Source organism: Amblyraja radiata, chromosome 1, assembly GCF_010909765.2.
Source record: "Amblyraja radiata isolate CabotCenter1 chromosome 1, sAmbRad1.1.pri, whole genome shotgun sequence".
NCBI lineage: Eukaryota > Metazoa > Chordata > Chondrichthyes > Rajiformes > Rajidae > Amblyraja > Amblyraja radiata.
In genome coordinates this window covers 189,582,653-189,601,548 of record NC_045956.1, presented here as the reverse complement: position 1 = coordinate 189,601,548, position 18,896 = coordinate 189,582,653, and positions in this window count along the sequence as shown.

Below are 18,896 nucleotides of genomic sequence, written 5' to 3'. Positions count from 1 at the left end.
ATTCTCTGCCACAGAGGGTAGTTGAGGCCAGTTCATTGGCTATATTTAAGAGGGAGTTAGATGTGGACCTTGTGGCTAAAGGGATCAGATGGAGAGAAGGCAGGTACAGGATACTGAGTTGGATAATCAGCCATGATCATATTGAATGGCGGTGCAGACTCGAAGGGCCGAATGGCCTACTCCTGCACCTAATTTCTATGTTTCTATGAGATGCAGGGAATGGTGGGATATGATTTATGTGCAGGCAGATGAGATCAGTTCAGCTAGGCATCATGTTCGGCATAAACATCGTGGGCCAACCGGCCCGCTCTTGTACTTTAATGTTCTACATTCTAAATGCAGGCAAATGGGACTAGCTTAGATGGGACATCTTGGTCTGCACGGATGACTTGGGCCGAAGGGCCTGCTTCCATACTATATGATTGTATGACACTACGAGTATTTGAAGTGTTGTGATATAGACAGCGGTGGACTGAATGCTGGGCAAATACCTTAGTGTAGATGGGCTGTGATAGCCATTTCAGACCAAGATCTATGTCTATGTCTATGTCTAAGAGGGATGAGGGGCTTGCTTTTTTTTTCTGTAACTGCATCACTCTATGACTCAAAAGCGGGAGGATTTCAACTGGATACGTTGGTGAATCACATTTCACAAGATGCACCTTGAACCTCTTCTCCAGAGTGGTGGACTATCTGATGTGACTATCTAGCTGAGAGAAGCTTTTGAAATTATGAGGGGGCTTGGTGGAGTAGACAGAAAGTTTGTTGCATTCTATTAATGTGGTTCAAGGAAGAGAAGTGTCCACTGACCTTCGGGCACATTGAACATTGGTTGCAGAAAGATTAATTTCACATAGTGTGATAGCAATCTGTGATTAGGTTGAGAGATTGCCACCTCACGTTCTTACTTTTGGCTATTCCGAGCTTCACACCAGTACATGACCTATTCAACAATTGTTCACACTGCTGCTCAATCTGTTTGACTTCTCTGCTACTTAGAGACATTCCGTCAAATTCCACCAATTCTCATTCTGATGATATTTTCAAGAGAGAGCTAGAGAGGGCTCTTTAAAAAGCAGAGTCAGGGGATATGGGGAGAAGGCAGGAACGGGGTACTGATTGGGGATGATCAGCCAATTGAATGGCTCAAAGGGCCAAATGGCCTACTCCTGCACCTATTGTCTATTGTCTATTGATATCATATCAACGGGTGAAAGGAAAGTGGAATAATCTTCCTGAAAAATACCCCTGAATTTTAGCTGAATTCCTTCAGATCCTTTCAACCTCTGCAGTTGATTAACTAATGTTTAGCTTACTTTGTGCAGGAAATAAAACTGAGGAGATGTACAACAGGTTTAATATTGCATGGGAAGGAATTATAGATGCTGGTTTATACCGAAGATAGACACAAAATGCTGAAGTAATTCAGCGGGTCAGGTAGCATCTCTGGAAAAAAGGAATAGGTGACGCTTCGGGTCGCTTCCAGTCTGAAGAAGTGTTCTGACTCAAAACGTCACCTTATCTTTTTCTCCAGAAATGCTGTCTGACCCACTGTGTTACTCCAGCATTTTGTGTCTAACTTATCTATATTGCTGGTTTGGCATTATTAAAATTAATGTTATTTTATACACACAACAGGAACATGGATAAAGATGGATCTTCCGCTAATCCGAATGGAATGATGTTGCTGGCATCCATGCCATGGTCTGCACAGACCTGCACACCTCAATGGCATATTGTCACTTCAGCTGCTGAGGCATGAAGCTTTGGAGCCTCTATTCATGTTATCATCTTTCCTTTCTGAGGGAGTGGATTCCAAATCCCATTAATGCAGTTGTACAGGGTCTTGGTGAGACCACACCTGGAGTATTGCGTACAGTTTTGGTCTCCTAATCTGAGGAAAGACATTCTTGCCGTAGAGGGAGTACAGAGAAGGTTCACCAGACTGATTCCTGGGATGGCAGGACTTTCATATGAAGAAAGATTGGATAGACTCGGCTTGTACTCGCTGGAATTCAGAAGATTGAGGGGGGATCTTATAGAAACGTACAAAATTCTTAAGGGGTTGGAGAGGCTAGATGCAGGAAGATTGTTCCCGATGTTGGGGAAGTCCAGGACAAGAGGTCACAGTTTAAGGATAAGGGGGAAATCCTTTAGGTCCGAGATGAGAAAAACATTTTTCACACAGAGAGTGGTGAATCTCTGGAATTCTCTGCCACAGAATGTAGTTGAGGCCAGTTCATTGGCTATATTTAAGAGGGAGTTAGATGTGGCTCTTGTGGCTAAAGGGATCAGGGGGTATGGAGAGAAGGCAGGTACAGGATACTGAGTTGGATGATCAGCCATGATCATATTGAATGGTAGTGCAGGCTCGAAGGGCCGAATGGCCTACTCCTGCACCTATTTTCTATGTTTCTATGTTTCTATGTCACTTCACTGCTGAGGCATGTAGCTTTGGAGCCTCTATTCATGTTATCGTCTTTCCTTTCTGAGGGAGTAGATTCCAAATCCCAACAAATTCAAGTGTAAAAAAATCTCAGATCTAGATCTTCTTGCCAATAATTTTAAATCTATGAGCTTTATTTAATAGCCGATCTGTTGACAATGTTTTAAATACATCTCTCGTTACTCCTTCAAATTGAGTATTCAGTCAGCTTTCTTTATGAATTTTATTTTTTAACTTTCCTCTTTAATGAAGTTCCATGTAGTAAATGCATCAACCAAAATAATGTTGTACCTCTGTGCTCCTGTGCATTGCATCACAACATCCTGCAGTATTGAAATTGGTAAATGTAAGAATTGCACTTTTTGTGAAGGTTCAAGTCTTTGATATACTGCATCCTGGAGCACGGTACCCGACCCACTATTGTATAAACCAATGCACCCAGGTCTACCTCCGAGTGACCAAACTTGGCTAGCCTATTTATAAAGGGTGTGTGAACCCTGAACAGCACACAAAACCAGATTAAAGTGAGCTCCTGTGATCTGATGGGCAGCCGTGCATGGAAAAGAGTCGGCTTCACTGAGACTTTAAGAAGGAACTGCAGATGCTGGAAGGTACACAAAAATGCTGGAGAAACTCAGCGGGTGCAGCAGCATCTATGGAGTGAAGGAAATAGGCAATGTGTTGGGCCAAAACCCTTCTTCAGAGTTGTTTGGCCCAGTAAAACAACTGTGAAGGTCACCACCACAACAAATCAGCTTCAGATTGCCTGGATCAAAACGCAGGACTACCCAGGAGTGGAAGATAATTGTGGCAGCAATTAAAATTCACAATGGTCTTACTGAATCAGCTACATCCGTGTGAACTAAACCTACCCCCAATCCCAGTTCATTTATCCGCATTCTTTTCTCCCAGATTCTCGACACACTAAGGAGAATTCTCAGTGGAAATTTACTAATCTGCACAACGTTGATTGGGTGAGGAACCCAGAGCATCCAGGGGCGAGTGGGGAGGGAGGGGTGGGGGAGATCCATGCATTCACAGGGAAAACATTCAAATTACACCCAAGGTCAGGATTGAACCTGGATTGCCGGAGCTGAGAGGCAGCAGAATTACTGCTGTGCCACTGTGCTATCCAGGTGACCACAAAGGGGACTGACTTTACTTGGCTTGCACCTTAGAAACGTCATGTTTCCAACATGGACATTAAGATATTTAGTTTTGCTGGTGAAAGGCCAACTGATGGTTAGAAAATAAGTTTTCCATGATCACCATATTGGTAACATCTCTCGATTGCAGCTTAGGTCTCCTGGAGGAGATTGCTTTTGGCTGCTGCCAAAAAAACCACAATCTACCCAACAAACCACAGTCAGTATTCTTGTGTATAGAATATCATTTTCACGCTATTCTGCACCGAAGTATTTATAATTGTCTTTGTTTAGCTTTATTTCTAGCCATTTTTCCTCATCCAAATCCATGACTTTTGACTTATTAAACAAATAGAAGTGTGAACTAGAAGGTTTTGTGAACTATGCAACAATTTTGGGTTGTTTCCAGAACCTGATTTTTGACTTTGCATAGTTTTAATTGATCACATTTGACTAAGCCTCTCATGCAGGAAGTGACAATGTATTACAGGCGCTATGGTTTGAAACCACCCCTTACAAGATCTACTATGGTAACTCATTTCCAAGAATCATAGATGCCATTTTTAGATTTCGATATAATTTGACTGAGTTTCACCTTCTGTTGAAGTATATGTACTATATTTATCTGATGCAAAAGTTACCTGTAAGTAGTTACTAATTATGAGCAGAGTTTATTTCCACGTGATATCAAATATCTCTTCTGAGGAGGGGTCTCAGACAAACATAGAAACATAGAAACATAGAAAATAGGTGCAGGAGGAGGCCATTCAGCCCTTCGAGCCAGCACTGCCATTCATTGTGATCATGGCTGATCGTCCCCTATCAATAACCCGTACCTGCCTTCTCCCCATATCCCTTGACTCCTATAGCCCCTAGAGCTCTATCTAACTCTCTCTTAAATCCATCCAGTGATTTGGCCTCCACTGCCCTCTGTGGCAGGGAATTCCATACATTCATAACTCTCTGGGTGAAAAGTTTTTTCTCACAGTCTTAAATGACCTCCCCTTTATTCTAAGACTGTGGCCCTGGTTCTGGACTCACCCAACATTAGGAACATTTTTCCTGCATCTAGCTTGTCCAGTCCTTTTATAATTGTATATGTTTGTATAAGATCCCCCTCATCCTTCTAAACTCCAGTGAATACAAGCCTAGTCTTTTCAATCTTTCCTCATATGACAGTCCCGCCATCCCAGGGATCAATCTCGTGATCCTACGCTGCACTGCCTCAATCACAAGGATGTCCTTCTGCAAATTAGGTTAACCATTTTATTCTCTCCACAGATGCTGACTAACCTGGGTTTTACCAGCATTTTCCGCTTGTATTGTGATTCTGTTTGCATGGGGCGGTGTAAGCTTTAGTTTCCTAGCACCATTACCCCTTGGAGATGGAGTTTCATGCTATTCCACCTGTAACGTGCCACCAATACCTGGCAATACAGCTCGGACAAACTCACTAAGCTAGTTGGAGAATGGAAGGAAAGAGGGGTTAGTGCAAGGGAAGTCTAAAATAGAGATCATGATATCACAGTCCAGGCAGTCAAGGCTTGTGCGCACACTCAACATCATAGGAGGGATCACAGAGTGCCTCTTACCATGCAGAGCTATGTCAGAATCTCTCCCCATGAGCATACCTTTTCAAAGCTGAGGCTGCATGAGAGAAAGTCTTCAAACTGAAGAAATACCTTCTGATCAGGAGCGGCATGGTGGCGTAGCGACCTTACAGCACCAGAGACCAGGGTTTGATCCTGAATAATGGGGCTGTCAGAACGGAGTTCGTACATTCTCCCTATTACTGCGTGTGTTTTCTCCGAGTGCTCTGGATTCCTCCCATATTCAAAAGACGTACAGGTTTGTAGGTTAATTGGCTTTTGTAAAATTGTAAATTGTCCCTAGTGTGTCAGATAGTGCTAGTGTACAGGGTGATTGCTGGTTGGTGCCGACTCAGTGGGCTGACTCGCCTGTTTTCGTGCTATATCTCTAAAGTAAAGTAAAGTGTAAAGTGATATGCTGAATTGTGAGTGAGGTGACACCAGAATCGTGGTTACTGGACTTCTGCTACAGAGATCTGAATTAATGACCTGGCAATTTGAGTTCAAATCTTGCCATGGCAATTAAACAAAAACATTGGAATTTAAGAGCTAAAATCAGAATAGTGACCAGGAAATCCAACTAATTCAGTAGCGTACTTTAAGAGAATGAAATGTGGTGCCTTTACCAAATCCACAGTTATACAGTCCGTGACTCCAGATTACAGCAATGCGGTTGCCTCTGCAATTACCTAGAAAATCATCCAACATTAAAAGCTACCCGACCAAAGATGCACACATCCTAAGAATGAATGTAAAAAAAACCTCCTCTTCCATTGTGTGAGAAAACGTTCCACCTCTAATTGACCGCTTCCAGTTTGAAGTATTGTTCACTATCCTGCCTGAGGTACCTCTCTACATGTGAAAGAGCTCTTCCCATATAAGGGCTTTGAAAATATTCTGCTGTTAATATTCTTGACAGGAAGTTCATTTTGAGGTTGTTTGAAGTGAGGTGCTACTTAAAATAAACAACATTAGCACTCAGTAAACACAGGCTAGTATTAACAGGTAACAGCCTCACTGTTAACATCCCAGACAGGATAGGAATGATCGAGTAGCATCCAGGAATATCCTGCGCTATTACCTGGAATATCTTGACAAGGCAAGTAATTTCTTGGCCTTATGAATAATTTACTTCCTATGATATGTTCATATATAAATGGGTCAATGAGTCACATGTATGTAATGGAATGATGAAAGTATATACGATATAACCAGAGTTATTGGTAGTTTGCAATAAAGGAGCTGGTGCATGTTTTGATGTTTACTGTATTTCCTGAGGTTTATTTGGAGTACCACTGACTCCACCTTAGCAGCAAGTGCACCAGTTCTCAATGTGCCACAACTGGTGATGACGATGGTTGAAAAAAAAGATGCACAACAGAGTCAGGAGAAGCAAAGTTAGTTTCATTTTCAAACATTTTGGCGATCCTGGTGTTCAAAACTCAGCAATTGAGGAATAAAAATCATCTGGAACTTTACTGTGAATCAGTAAATCTAATGTTGTATGCAATCAGAAAGATAGGTGCCAAAATGTAGTTTAAAACATAGAAAAATAGGGCCTAGAACAGGCTCTTCGACCCACGTTGATGGTGGCGGGCATGATGCCAAGTTAAATTAATCTCTTCTGTCTTCATGTGAACCATATCCCTCCATTCCCTACACATTCATTTAACTATCTCAAAGCTTCTTAAATGCCCCTATTGTATCTGCCTCATGACCACACCTGCAACACATTGCAGTTAGACAATCAATTTTATTTGTATAAAACATTTAAAAAACAACTCACATTGACCAAAGTGCTGTACATCAGTGCAGGTACTAATGTGTTACACACAATGGTACACAGATCTAACAATACATATATAAACTCTTTACAGCGCCCTCAAAAACGCTAGGGAGTAGAAATAGTTTTTGAGGCTCGACTTAAAGCAGTCGATGGAGGGGGCAGTTCTGATGAGGTGAGGGATGCTGTTCCACAGTCGAGGTGCTGCAACGGCAAAAGCGCGGTCACCCCGAGCTTAAACCTGGACCGCGGGATAGTCAGTAGCCCCAAGTCGGCTGACCTGAGGGACCTGGAGGTAGAATGGTCGGTTAGAAGATTTTTGATATAGGAGGGGGCAAGCCCGTTAAGGGCTTTGTATACAAATAAGAGGAGCTTGAGGTTGACTCTGTACCGTACTGGGAGCCAGTGGAGAGAGGCCAGAATTGGGGTGATGTGGTCCCTTTTACGGGTGCCCGTCAGAAGTCTCGCTGCGGCGTTTTGAACCAATTGCAGGCAGGGCAGGGATGATTGGCAGATGCCAGTGTATAGGGAGGCACCCACCGCTCTCGCTGTGTAAAGCACTTGCCCAACACATCTCCTTTAAACCTAGCCCCTCTCACCTTAAAGCTATGCCCTCTAGTCTTTGACATTTCCACCCTGGAAACCCCTATCTCTGCCTTTCCTAATTTTATATACATCTATTAGGACTCCCCTCGACCTCCCAGCACTGTGAGAAACAGAGAGAAGTATTCGACACAGTTGTAGGAGAGGGGACAAAATGGCATCTCCAGTACAGACAAGATGTACTGTATAGGCAAGTCTGGAGTGTAAAGCCAAATATATGAGCTCTTCAGGTACCTACTGAAAGATCAGAAATACTCTTGGTGGCAAGTAATATCTTAGATGTTGAAGATCAGGCTGAAAATATACCTACTCAGAAAACTATTGTCGGAGAGCAATATATGGCTACAGGTGCACAACCTTTTATCCGAAAGCCTTGGGACCAGACACTTTTCGTAATTCAGAATTTGTCGGTCTTCGGAATGGAATTTTTTTAGCGTAGATTTTAATGGCTGGCTCAGTGGTAGAGTGCTCGGCTCATATCCGCAAGGTCGCGAGTTTGCGCCTTGATCCCGGCAGTAAACTCGGTCGCGTGTTTGAGTCTTCAATGTAGTTTTTTCTTGCAGAATAAATGTTTGTATGAAATGCAGTGTAGGAGAGGTGTACTGACTGTGTGGGCAGAACTTTGGAAGTGATTGCCCACCAGTCTAAAAAGCCGCTGTGTCTCCCTGTCCCTGGGATAGCAGGGGGCGATCAAACAGCACAATACCTCCCTCCCCCTCCAACTCCAGAGGAATCCGCTCCCCAATGGGCCGCTACGGCGACAAGTGGCAGTATGCCCACAGCCCGAGCTGTGCCCCCTCATCCGCCACCCCAAGAACAAGACGTACCTTGCACACCATCAGCTTCTGCCCCTACGTGTTCCTCTGGAGTTGGAGCGGGGCTGGGCTGGAGTTGCTGCTGGCTGTGGGTCTCTGGGATCTCCGTGCTTGCAGTGGGCCTGGGGGTCGGTGTCCCGTTGGTCCTGACGTCTCCGGCCACCCCCCTGGACTGGAGCTGAGACTGGAAACTGTACCGCCCTTGCCCCCTCCCTCTGCAACTGCAAACAACCCCACTCTCCTGCAAGGGCGGTACAGTTCCCGGAGGATGGCAGGTGGCCGGAGACGTCAAGACCAACAGGAACCCGCTCCCCGATGGGCCCCTACGACGCCCCGAGCTGCGCCCCGTCATCCGCAACCCAGGTTCCTCTGTAGTTGGAGCGGGGCTGGGCTGGGCTGCTGTTGGCTGTGGGTCTCTGGGATCTCCGTGCTTGCAGTGGGCCTGGGGGTCGGTGTCCCGATGAGGGGGCGCAGCTCGGGGAACGGCTTCTGGTGGTCCTGACGTCTCCGGCCAGTTTGCAGTTTTCCTCTGGAGTTGGAACGGGGCTGCTGCTGGCTGTGGGTCTCTGGGATCTCCGTGCTTGCAGTGGGCCTGGGGGTCGGTGTCCCGTTGGTCCTGACGTCTCCGGTGACTGTCACTACCCTGCTGCAATCGCCGACGTGAAGACAGTGCAAAGCCCCCGCGCCGGTGCAATGGGCGGGGAGCTGGAGAGGGGAGGGAAGGGGTCACACACATGGCCGGGAAGCAGAGGGGTGTAGGTGGGGTGAAACTGAAGCGAGCGACAATCTGCTGCTGCCTGCCCCGCTGAGTTAAAAAGTTCCCACGCAAGACTCACGAAACACTGTGTATCGTGAGTCTACCGTGGGAACTTTTTAACTCAGCGGGCAGGCAGCAGCATATTGTCAATTATTAACCCTCCCGCGCAATATACCCTCACCTTCTCTTTTATGAATGGGGATTTAGTTCCCCTTTCTTCGAGGACCGACCGGAGGTTCCGCTGTCACCTCTGCGGGCAGCCCCCGGTGAACGTTTTCAAGGACCTTTCTTCAAGGACCGAAAAAATGACCGCTATTCGGAGGTTTTCGTTATTTGGATCTTCGGATAAAAGGTTGTGCACCTGTATTCTTCTCGTAGCACTGAGGTCTACTATTTATTTACTAACCTGACAGCCCCACAGAAAGACAAAGATGTTTCATTCACTGAAGTTGTGTAGGAATTAGAGAATTATTTAAATCCACAACCATTCAAATGGCATAAATTAGCATCAAATGATGCAAATTTTTAGATCTATCAGACAGGTGGATTTAATACATGGATATAGACCCTTCATCCCATTGAGTCCATTGAATTATCAACCAACCATTTACACTCATCTAACATTGATCCAATTTTTTAAAGTCAATTTTAATTAAGGTCATGGCGGTGCAGGCTCGAAGGGCCGAATGGCCTACTCCTGCACCTATTTTCTATGTTTCTATTTTCTATGTCATATCCCTTTAAAAGCTTTACAAAGAAATATTAAATATATTTTCATGCTCCTATACCATCCAATGTCCTGTGTTGTAGCCGAAAGACATTCTCAAGGAAGGGATAAATGTTCCAGGATTATTCAAACCCAACCATTCATCATTGCAGAGCTGTAGGTGTGTCATAAATCGTGTGCACATCTATTCTGGCCCAGTTTAGAGGAAAGAGCAGAAGGAGATCAAACAATGCAATAGAGTGTTAAGGGGCTGTCCCACTGCGGCAACCTAATTGGCGAGTTTAGAAGAGTTTAGGAGAGTTTGAAAAGGTGTCATGTTGAAGACCTCCTTCGACTATGTAGAAGACCTCCTTCGACCTCCCTTCGACTATGTTGAAGACCAGCTTCGACTAGCTTTGGGAAAATTGGACACCGAATAGTGGAGAGTGAAGACAACCTTCTTCGATCTCCTTCGACCTCCCTTCGACTATGTTGAAGACTATCTACAACTACCTTCGACTACCCTCGATTACCTACGAATAACATGCCGACCTACTACGACCTACCTCGACTAAACATACGAGTAAAAAATATATAGATTTTTTCTATGGCGACCTTTTTTTACTCGCGGGCATTTTTCAACATGTTGAAAAATACGCCGCCACATAGCTGAGGCATCGAGTACGCGGGGACTACTCTTGAGCATGAAGGAGAGTTACAAAGACCTCCTCGGACCTCATGTCCACCATGCTGCGAGTCGAGAGCAAACTCTTCTGAACTCCTGGATTAGGTCACCGCAGTGGGACAGCCCTTTAAAAGTTTAACAATTATGACATGCAATAAGGGTTTATTGGTATAACAGTAAAAATCTGTGACACTAAATAATCACCCCCCCCCCCTCATCTGTATCCACCTATTACTTGCCAAGCTTCATCCCTCAACCCCCCCCCCCCCCCCCCACCTCTCATATATTTTACCCTCTATTACAATGTCTGAAGGGTCCCGATCCGCAATGTTGTCTGTCCATTCCTTCCACAGATGCTGCCTGACCTGGTCAGTTCCTCCAGGTTTTGTGTTTCGTACCAAATTATATCTCGTGTGAATTGGAAAAAGAAATGATAAGTGCGCACATGAACTAGCTATTCCATTGAGAGACGGAAGGAATCTGTAATGAGGATTTTATTCTAGAAGTGGCGCACAGCGGGCAGCAAGATGGCAGTGGTAGAGTTGCTGCCTTATCGTGCCAGAGACCCGGGTTTGATCCTGACTATGGGTGCTGTCTGTATGGAGTTTGTACATTCTCCCCGTGACCTGTGTGGATTTCCTCCCACACTCCAAGAGACATACAGGTTTATAGGTTAATTGGCTTGGTAGAATTGTAAATTTTCCTGCGTAGGGTATGTAGGGTATGTAGGGATGTGTTTGTATGTAGGGATCGCTGGTCGGCACAGACTTGGTGGGCCAAAGGGCCTGTTTCCACATTGCACCAGTCATAGTGCGAACTCCATCATCAAGTTCGTTGACGACACCATTGTTGTGGAACGTATCACTGGTGGGGATGAGTCAGAGTATAAAAGAGAGATCGAGCAACTGTCCATATGGTGCCAGCACAATAACCTGGCCCTCAACACCAGCAAAACCAAGGAACTGATTGGGGACTTTGGAAGGAGTAGGATGGAGACCCACAGCCCCATTTATATCAACAGGTCGATGGTCAAGGGGTCAAGAGCTTTAAATTCCTGAGCGTGCACATCTCTGAAGATCTTTCCTGGTCTGAGAACACTGATGCAATTATTAAGAAAGCTCATCAGCGCCTCTACTTCCTGAGAAGATTACGGAGAGTCGGTTTGTGAAGGAGGACTCTCTCTAACTTCTACAGGTGCACAGTAGAGAGCATGCTGACCGGTTGCATCGTGGCTTGGTTCGGCAACTTGAGCGCCCTGGAGAGGAAAAGACCACAAAAAGTAGTAAACATTGCCCAGTCCATCATCGGCTCTGACCTTCCTTCCATCGAGGGGATCTATTGCAGTCTCTGCCTCAAAAAGGCTGGCAGTATCATCAAAGACCCACACCATCCTGGCCACACACTCATCTCCCTGCTACCTTCAGGTAGAAGGTACAGGAGCCTGAAGACTGCAACAACCAGGTTCAGGAATAGCTACTTCCCCACAGCCATCAGGCTATTAAACTTGGCACGGACAAAATTCTGAACATTAATCTGTTATTTGCACTTTATCAGTTTATTTATTTATGTGTGTATATATATTTATATTATGGTATATGGACACACTGATATGTTTTTGTAGTAAATGCCTACTATGTTCTGTGTGCTGAAGCAAAGCAAGAATTTCATTGGCCTATAGGGACACATGACAATAAACTCACTTGAACTTGAACTTGATCTTTAAACTAAAGTGGAAACAAGAGGAACTGGAGAAGAGGAGTCAGAGATTCACAGTGAGCGGCTTCAGAATGTCACACATTCTTCTGATCAGGACAAGACTACAACACCGGAGATCCAAGCAGTGCTAAGTAGTTCTAAATGTCTGAGAAAACCAGATAATAGACTGAATCACTATTCATTGTTATATCTGGGGAAGTACCTTTTTGAAGAGGGAAAGCTGTGTGGTTTTTATTCAGCAGGGACTGCAGAAATTTGAGAAGATGACTCACAGCCACCTTCTGATGTGCAAATAAAGATGAGCAATCAATGTCAGCCGACTCAATGACACCCACGTAACAAGAATTAATTAAACAAGTAATTGATATCACATGTGATCTATTAACAGATACTAATTATCGTTATGTTTCAATAAATGACAAAGCAATTGTTCTGAAGTTCTCCATGTATCTGAGAGTTTTATAGTTAAGGGCCATTCCAACTTGGTGAACTTGTACTTGTCACAACTCCAGACACTTGAGGTTCTTTCCACACTCCTCTCCTGAGCTATTAGGAGTTACACCTGCTAATTTAATCTGCTCCCTTAATCTATGATTTGGTATAAATACCTGAGATCATCACCAATTGTGTGCTGACTAATCAGTTCTGCATTCTGTCCGTTTGATAGCAGTTCTGAGTTCTGTCGGTCTATATCTTTCTGTTCCATTCGGATATTGGGTTTTCTTCATTACTTCTCGGTAAACCTGCATTCGAGTCCTTTCCATTTCAGGGCCTGTTGACAGATTAGTTGGCCAGTATGGACGCGGCAGCCAATTCCGATTAGCCCAACCAGAGTCTTGTGGCTCCCAGTTCCGTACTTGTACTCGCTAGAATTTAGAAGATTGAGGGGGGATCTTATAGAAACTTACAAAATTCTTAAGGGGTTGGACAGGCTAGATGCAGGAAGATTGTTCCCGATGTTGGGGAAGTCCAGGACAAGGGGTCACAGTTTAAGGTTAAAGGGGAAATCCTTTAGGATCGAGATGAGAAAAAAAATTTTCACACAGAGAGTGGTGAATCTCTGGAATTTTCTGCCACAGAAGGTAGTTGAGGCCAGTTCATGGGCTATATTTAAGAGGGAGTTAGATGTGGCCCTTGTGGCTAAAGGGATCAGGGGGTATGGAGAGAAGGCAGGTACGGGATACTGAGTTGGATGATCAGCCATGTTCATATTGAATGGCGGTGCAGGCTCGAAGGGCTGAATGGCCTACTCCTGCACCTATGTTTCTATGTTTCTATGTACCTGAGGATTTACTGGCTCGGTGGTGCAGGGCTGTTCAACTTCAAGGCTCCACTCTTGGCACCCATGAGGCTTGAATAGAACAACTTGTAGCGACCATCCAGCAATTGGCAAACACTGTCAGCCAGGTCTTGTCACACCTCGCACCACTGCCAATTCCTTCCGTCTCTGCTGGTGCCTCTCTGCCTCCGTCCACTTCCAGCCCATTCTGGAACCAGTTCTTCCCACCCTGGAAAGGTACCATGGCGATCCCTCTACCTGCAAGTCATTTCTATCCCAGTGCTCCTTGCATTTTGAGCTACAACCATCCCAAATATCACAGTTGGGTTCAGCATGGGGTCATCGAATGCCTAAAATCCGAACACCTTTTAGTAATGAAACTTCATTCCCAGTCTGATATACCTATAAAAATCCACTGGCACCCCTTTGAATAGTGTGTGGAATCAAATCAGAATGATAGCAGCCTATGGTACAGAATTCTTTCAGTCCAGTACAATACAATATTTATTCTATATCATTTGAACCTCAGTGAGGCTCAAACGAAACTCTGTTTCCACAGCCATACAAACAAAGACAATTCCTACAAGACACACACACACAATTCAATTTACACAAACATCCATCACAGTGAATCTCCTCCTCACTGTGATGGAAGGCAAAGTCTTTTCTCTCCCCTGCACCATTTCTCTCCCGATGTCGAAGCCCCAGGCGGGTGATGGTAAGTCCCACGGCCATTTTAGGCCACGCCGGGCGATGTACGGCCCCGCTCCAGGCCCAAAAGTCACAAGTTGGAGCCCCCGGTGGGCGCTGGAATGTCCCGCGGCCATTAAAGCCACGCCGGGCGATGTACGGCCCCGCTCCGGGTCGTTCCAACTCCGCGACACGGGCTGGAGAAGTTGCGTTGCGGGAGCTCCGAAAGCATTAAGCATTGCCAAGAAGTTCATTTAGTTAATAGTGCTGATGCACTATGCAGTTGGTTCAAGATGTACTCTGCCTCTGAAATACAGATGCATTGACCACAATGTATAACACACTGGTGGATTGGGTTCCCCAGATGTACAATGAATAGTGATTCAGATGCCTAAAATCCAAACACCTTCTGGTAAAAAAACGTCCTTCCCAGTCTGATGATGTCAGCTCTGGATGATTGGCTGCATTCTGGTTTTAAGTCAGAAGGTTGTGGGTTCAAGTCCCATTCCAGACACTTAAACACTAATGGGCCTGTCCCACTCAGGTGACTTTTTAGGCGACTGCAGGAGACTATGCAGTCGCCACATGGCCGCCACATGGCCGCCACATGTTCGCGGGTGGTTGCCGGGGAGCCGCCTTCGTGGTCGTGAGGAGTTCCCGAATTCTGGGAACTAGTCGCAGCCTCATTATGGTCGCCGGGAATTTTCCAAAATGTTGAAAAATTAGCGGCGACTAGAATGAAGCCGCCATGGAGAGGAGCGAGAATTCTCGAGTCGTAGGTGGGTGGCCAGGAGGTCCTAGTGGGTTGCCAGGAGGTCCTAGTGGGTTGCCAGGAGGTCCTAGTGGGTTGCCAGGAGGTCCTAGTGGGTTGCCAGGAGGTCGAAGATTCTCGGTGGTTCTCGTAGGTTGTAGCCGGTGCTGACCGATTAATTTCATTGGCTCATTGTGAAAAAAAAGTTAAGCAGTAGTTTTCAGAACCAAGGATAACCGACCGGTAATGTTAAATGTCCGCCGAGCTTCACAGCCGTGTATCTCTGGCTTCTTAATAGTTGTCTCCACTCCTTCACTCACCTTCTCCCCCCGTCTCCCCCCTTCTCCCTCCCCCCCCCTCTCTTAAAGGACTTACTGTACACTGTGCTAGCCGTCTTTTTACAGCGCCAACCTTCCTGTTCATCGCGGTGTGTGTCTGTTTCACCTTGGTTTTGCTCCGTGGGAATTTTTTACACAGCGCTCCCCCCGCTTGCCCTGTCCCCCGCCTGCCTAACGGGCTAGTGAAAGAAGCGATGTGTGTGTGTGTGTGTGTTCCGCTCTGACAGTCGCTGTTCCAGTTGCCGGTTTTTCAGGCGACTGTCGGCAACTTGGCAGTCCCCAGCAGTCCGTTGAAAAATCGCCTAGGTGGGACAGGCCCATCACATCCAAGCTGACACTCCAAGAGAGGACCATGGGAGCTGTGAGTTGCCAGAGATGCTGTCTGCCAGATAGGATGCTAAACAGATGTCTTGTCTACTCTCTCAATTGCGTGTAAAAGACCCTGTGCTCCCATGCTGAATAAGATCAGTGAAGTTATTCCTGCCAAACTTGTCAAAATATAACCCTTGAATAAAAGATGATCTGGTCACTTTTTCGAGGGAGTGAGCTATGTAACAATTTGGCTGCCGTGTTGCCTACATCACAAAGATTCCTGGGATGGCAGGACTTTCATATGAAGAAAGACTGGATAGACTCAGGATCTTATAGAAACTTACAAAGTTCCCAGTTCCGTACTTGTACTCGCTAGAATTTAGAAGATTGAGGGGGGATCTTATAGAAACTTACAAAATTCTTAAGGGGTTGGACAGGCTAGATGCAGGAAGATTGTTCTCGATGTTGGGAAAGTCCAGAACAAGGGGTCACAGTTTAAAGATAAGGAAGTCTTTTAGGACCGCAATGAGAAAATCATTTTTCACACAGAGAGTGGTGAATCTGTGGAATTCTCTGCCACAGAAGGTTTGGAGTTATATGAAAAAAAAAAAAATTTGTGTTATAATTTGGGATGCAAAATTATTTTAAAAATATATAGAACTGGTAGAACTGTGGCCTCACAGCACGAAAGACCCAGGTTCGATCCTGACACCGTGAGCTATCTGTGTGGAGGTTGCATTTTCTTCCTGCGACAATGTAGGTTTCCTCCGGGTGCTCCTGTTCCCACCAACATAATAATAATAATAATAATGTCTTTATTTATATAGCACATTTTTAGTCAACTTGCATTGACCCCAAAGTGCTTCACACAATTACTTCCATACAGACAGGCAAAGGTGGGTGAAGTGTCTTGCCCAAGGACACACACAGGCAAAGGTGGGTGAAGTGTCTTGCCCAAGGACACAACGACAGTATGCACTCCAAGCGGGATTCGAACCAGCTACCTTCCGGTTGCCAGCCGAACACTTAGCCCATTGTGCCATCTGTCGTCCAACATCACCACAAAGACATGCACACTTGTTGGTTAGTTGTCTTCTATACATTGCCCCTAATGTGTAGGGAGCGGATGAGAAAGTGGGATAACATGGAACTAGTGTGATTGGGTGATCAATGGTTGGCATGGACTCGGTGGGCCAAAGGGCCTGTTTCCATGCTGTATCTTGAAACTACTAAATTTAAATTGCTGGAATTGCTTAAAATATTTTGTGTCCATTTCTAATTGCTGTGTGAATTAACCTCTCCTACAGTAAATATTGTAAATTAGTTTTCAAGTTTATCATAAAAAGCAGTGAAATAAACAATCATGGTAAGGGGTTACATGATAACGTTACTCACAATAATCTCACTAACAATAAATGGGGTCAAGTGTCAATTTGACCTCACTCTTAATAATATAAAAATCTTTTCGATAATCCCTTTGACACAGATTAAGTATCTCTTCTGTTTTCTTTTCATGTTTCTATACAGTTGTAAAGTCAGCCACATTTCAACAACCCAATGAATCCAGGTTTCAAAGGTTTCAAAGGTCATTTATTGTCACGTGTACCAATTATCATACAGCCATACAAAAAAAAGCAACAAGACACACAACTAAATAAGTTAACATAAACATCCACACAGCAGATTCCCCACATTCCTCACTGTGATAGAAGGCAATTAAAGTCCAATCTTCTTCCTCTATATTCTTCTGCGTCAGGCGGTCGAAGCCCCCGCGTCGGGACGTAGAAACATAGAAACATAGAAAATAGGTGCAGGAGGAGGCCATTCAGCCCTTCGAGCCAGCACCGCCATTCACATGGCTGATCATCCCCTATCAATAACCCGTGCCTGCCATTCTCACCATATCCCTTGATTCCACTAGCCCCTAGAGCTCGATCTAACTCTCTCTTAAATCCATCCAGTGACTTGGCCTCCACTGCCCTCTGTGGCAGGGAATTCCATAAACTCTCTGGGTGAAAACGTTTTTCTCACCTCAGTCTTAAATGACCTCCCCTTTATTCCAAGACTGGGGCCCCTGGTTCTGGATTCGCCCAACATTGGGGACATTTTTCCTGCATCTAGCTTGTCCAGTCCTTTTATAATTGTATATGTTTGTATAAGAACCCCCTCATCAATCTAAACTCCAGTGAATACAAGCCTAGTCTTTTCAATCTTTCTTCATATGACAGTCCCGCCATCCCAGGGATCAATCTCGTGAACCTACGCTGCACTGCTTCAATCACAAGGATGTCCTTCCTCAAATTAGGAGACCAAAACTGTACACAATACTCCCGATGTGGTCTCACCAGAGCCCTATACAACTGCAGAAGAACCTCTTTAGTCCTATACTGAAATCCTCTTGTTATGAAGGCCAACATTCCATTAGCTTTCTTCACTGCCTGCTGTACCAGCACTCCAACTTTCAGTGACTGGTGTACAAGGGCACCCAGGTCTCGCTGCACCTCCCCCTTACCTAACCTAACCCCATTGGGACGATCGAAGCTACCGCGTCGGGGCGGTCGAAGCTCATGTGGTTTGGAGCTCCCGAAGTTGGTCTCTAACCAGAGACTGCGAGCTCCACGATGTTAAAGTCTGCAGGCTCACGTGGTTGAGCTCCACCATGGTAAGTCTGCAGGTTCCCGAAGTCGGTCTCCAGCAAAGGCGCACAATTCCTTGAAGTTGGGCCACAGTGCAGACGGAGATACGATACGGACAATAAAATTGCATATCTGTCGCGGTAAGAGATTTTAAAGGTTTCCTATAACCCTCACCCCCACCTCCACATAAAACAATCTAAAGAACATTAAAAACATACATTTCACACATACTATTACAGCAACAAAGAAGGAAGGGACAGACAGACTGAAGACAATAAGTTAGTTTCTGAAATATAGATTTTTTTTTTTCTGTGATTCATTCCATTTGTTTTTTCTTTAGGCACCAGTGAAACATCAGTGTTTTATAGTCAATTTTCACTGTGCTTCTCCATTTTACAATAATTGAAATAACTGGTTTTACACCCATTTAATCGAAATAGTGTTGCAACGAAATTAGGGCAGTTGTAAGCTTTAAGATAACTGATTACTCCATCATTTTCTATCTGCAGAGATGCAGAATGGGAATCACCCTAATCTAATTCTGATAGACTGGCTAGAAAATGATTAAGTCATGCCTTCTGGGTGAATATTGACAATCTGAATTATATGAGCCATTAAAAAGGTCAGTTTGCTGAAAGCATATAA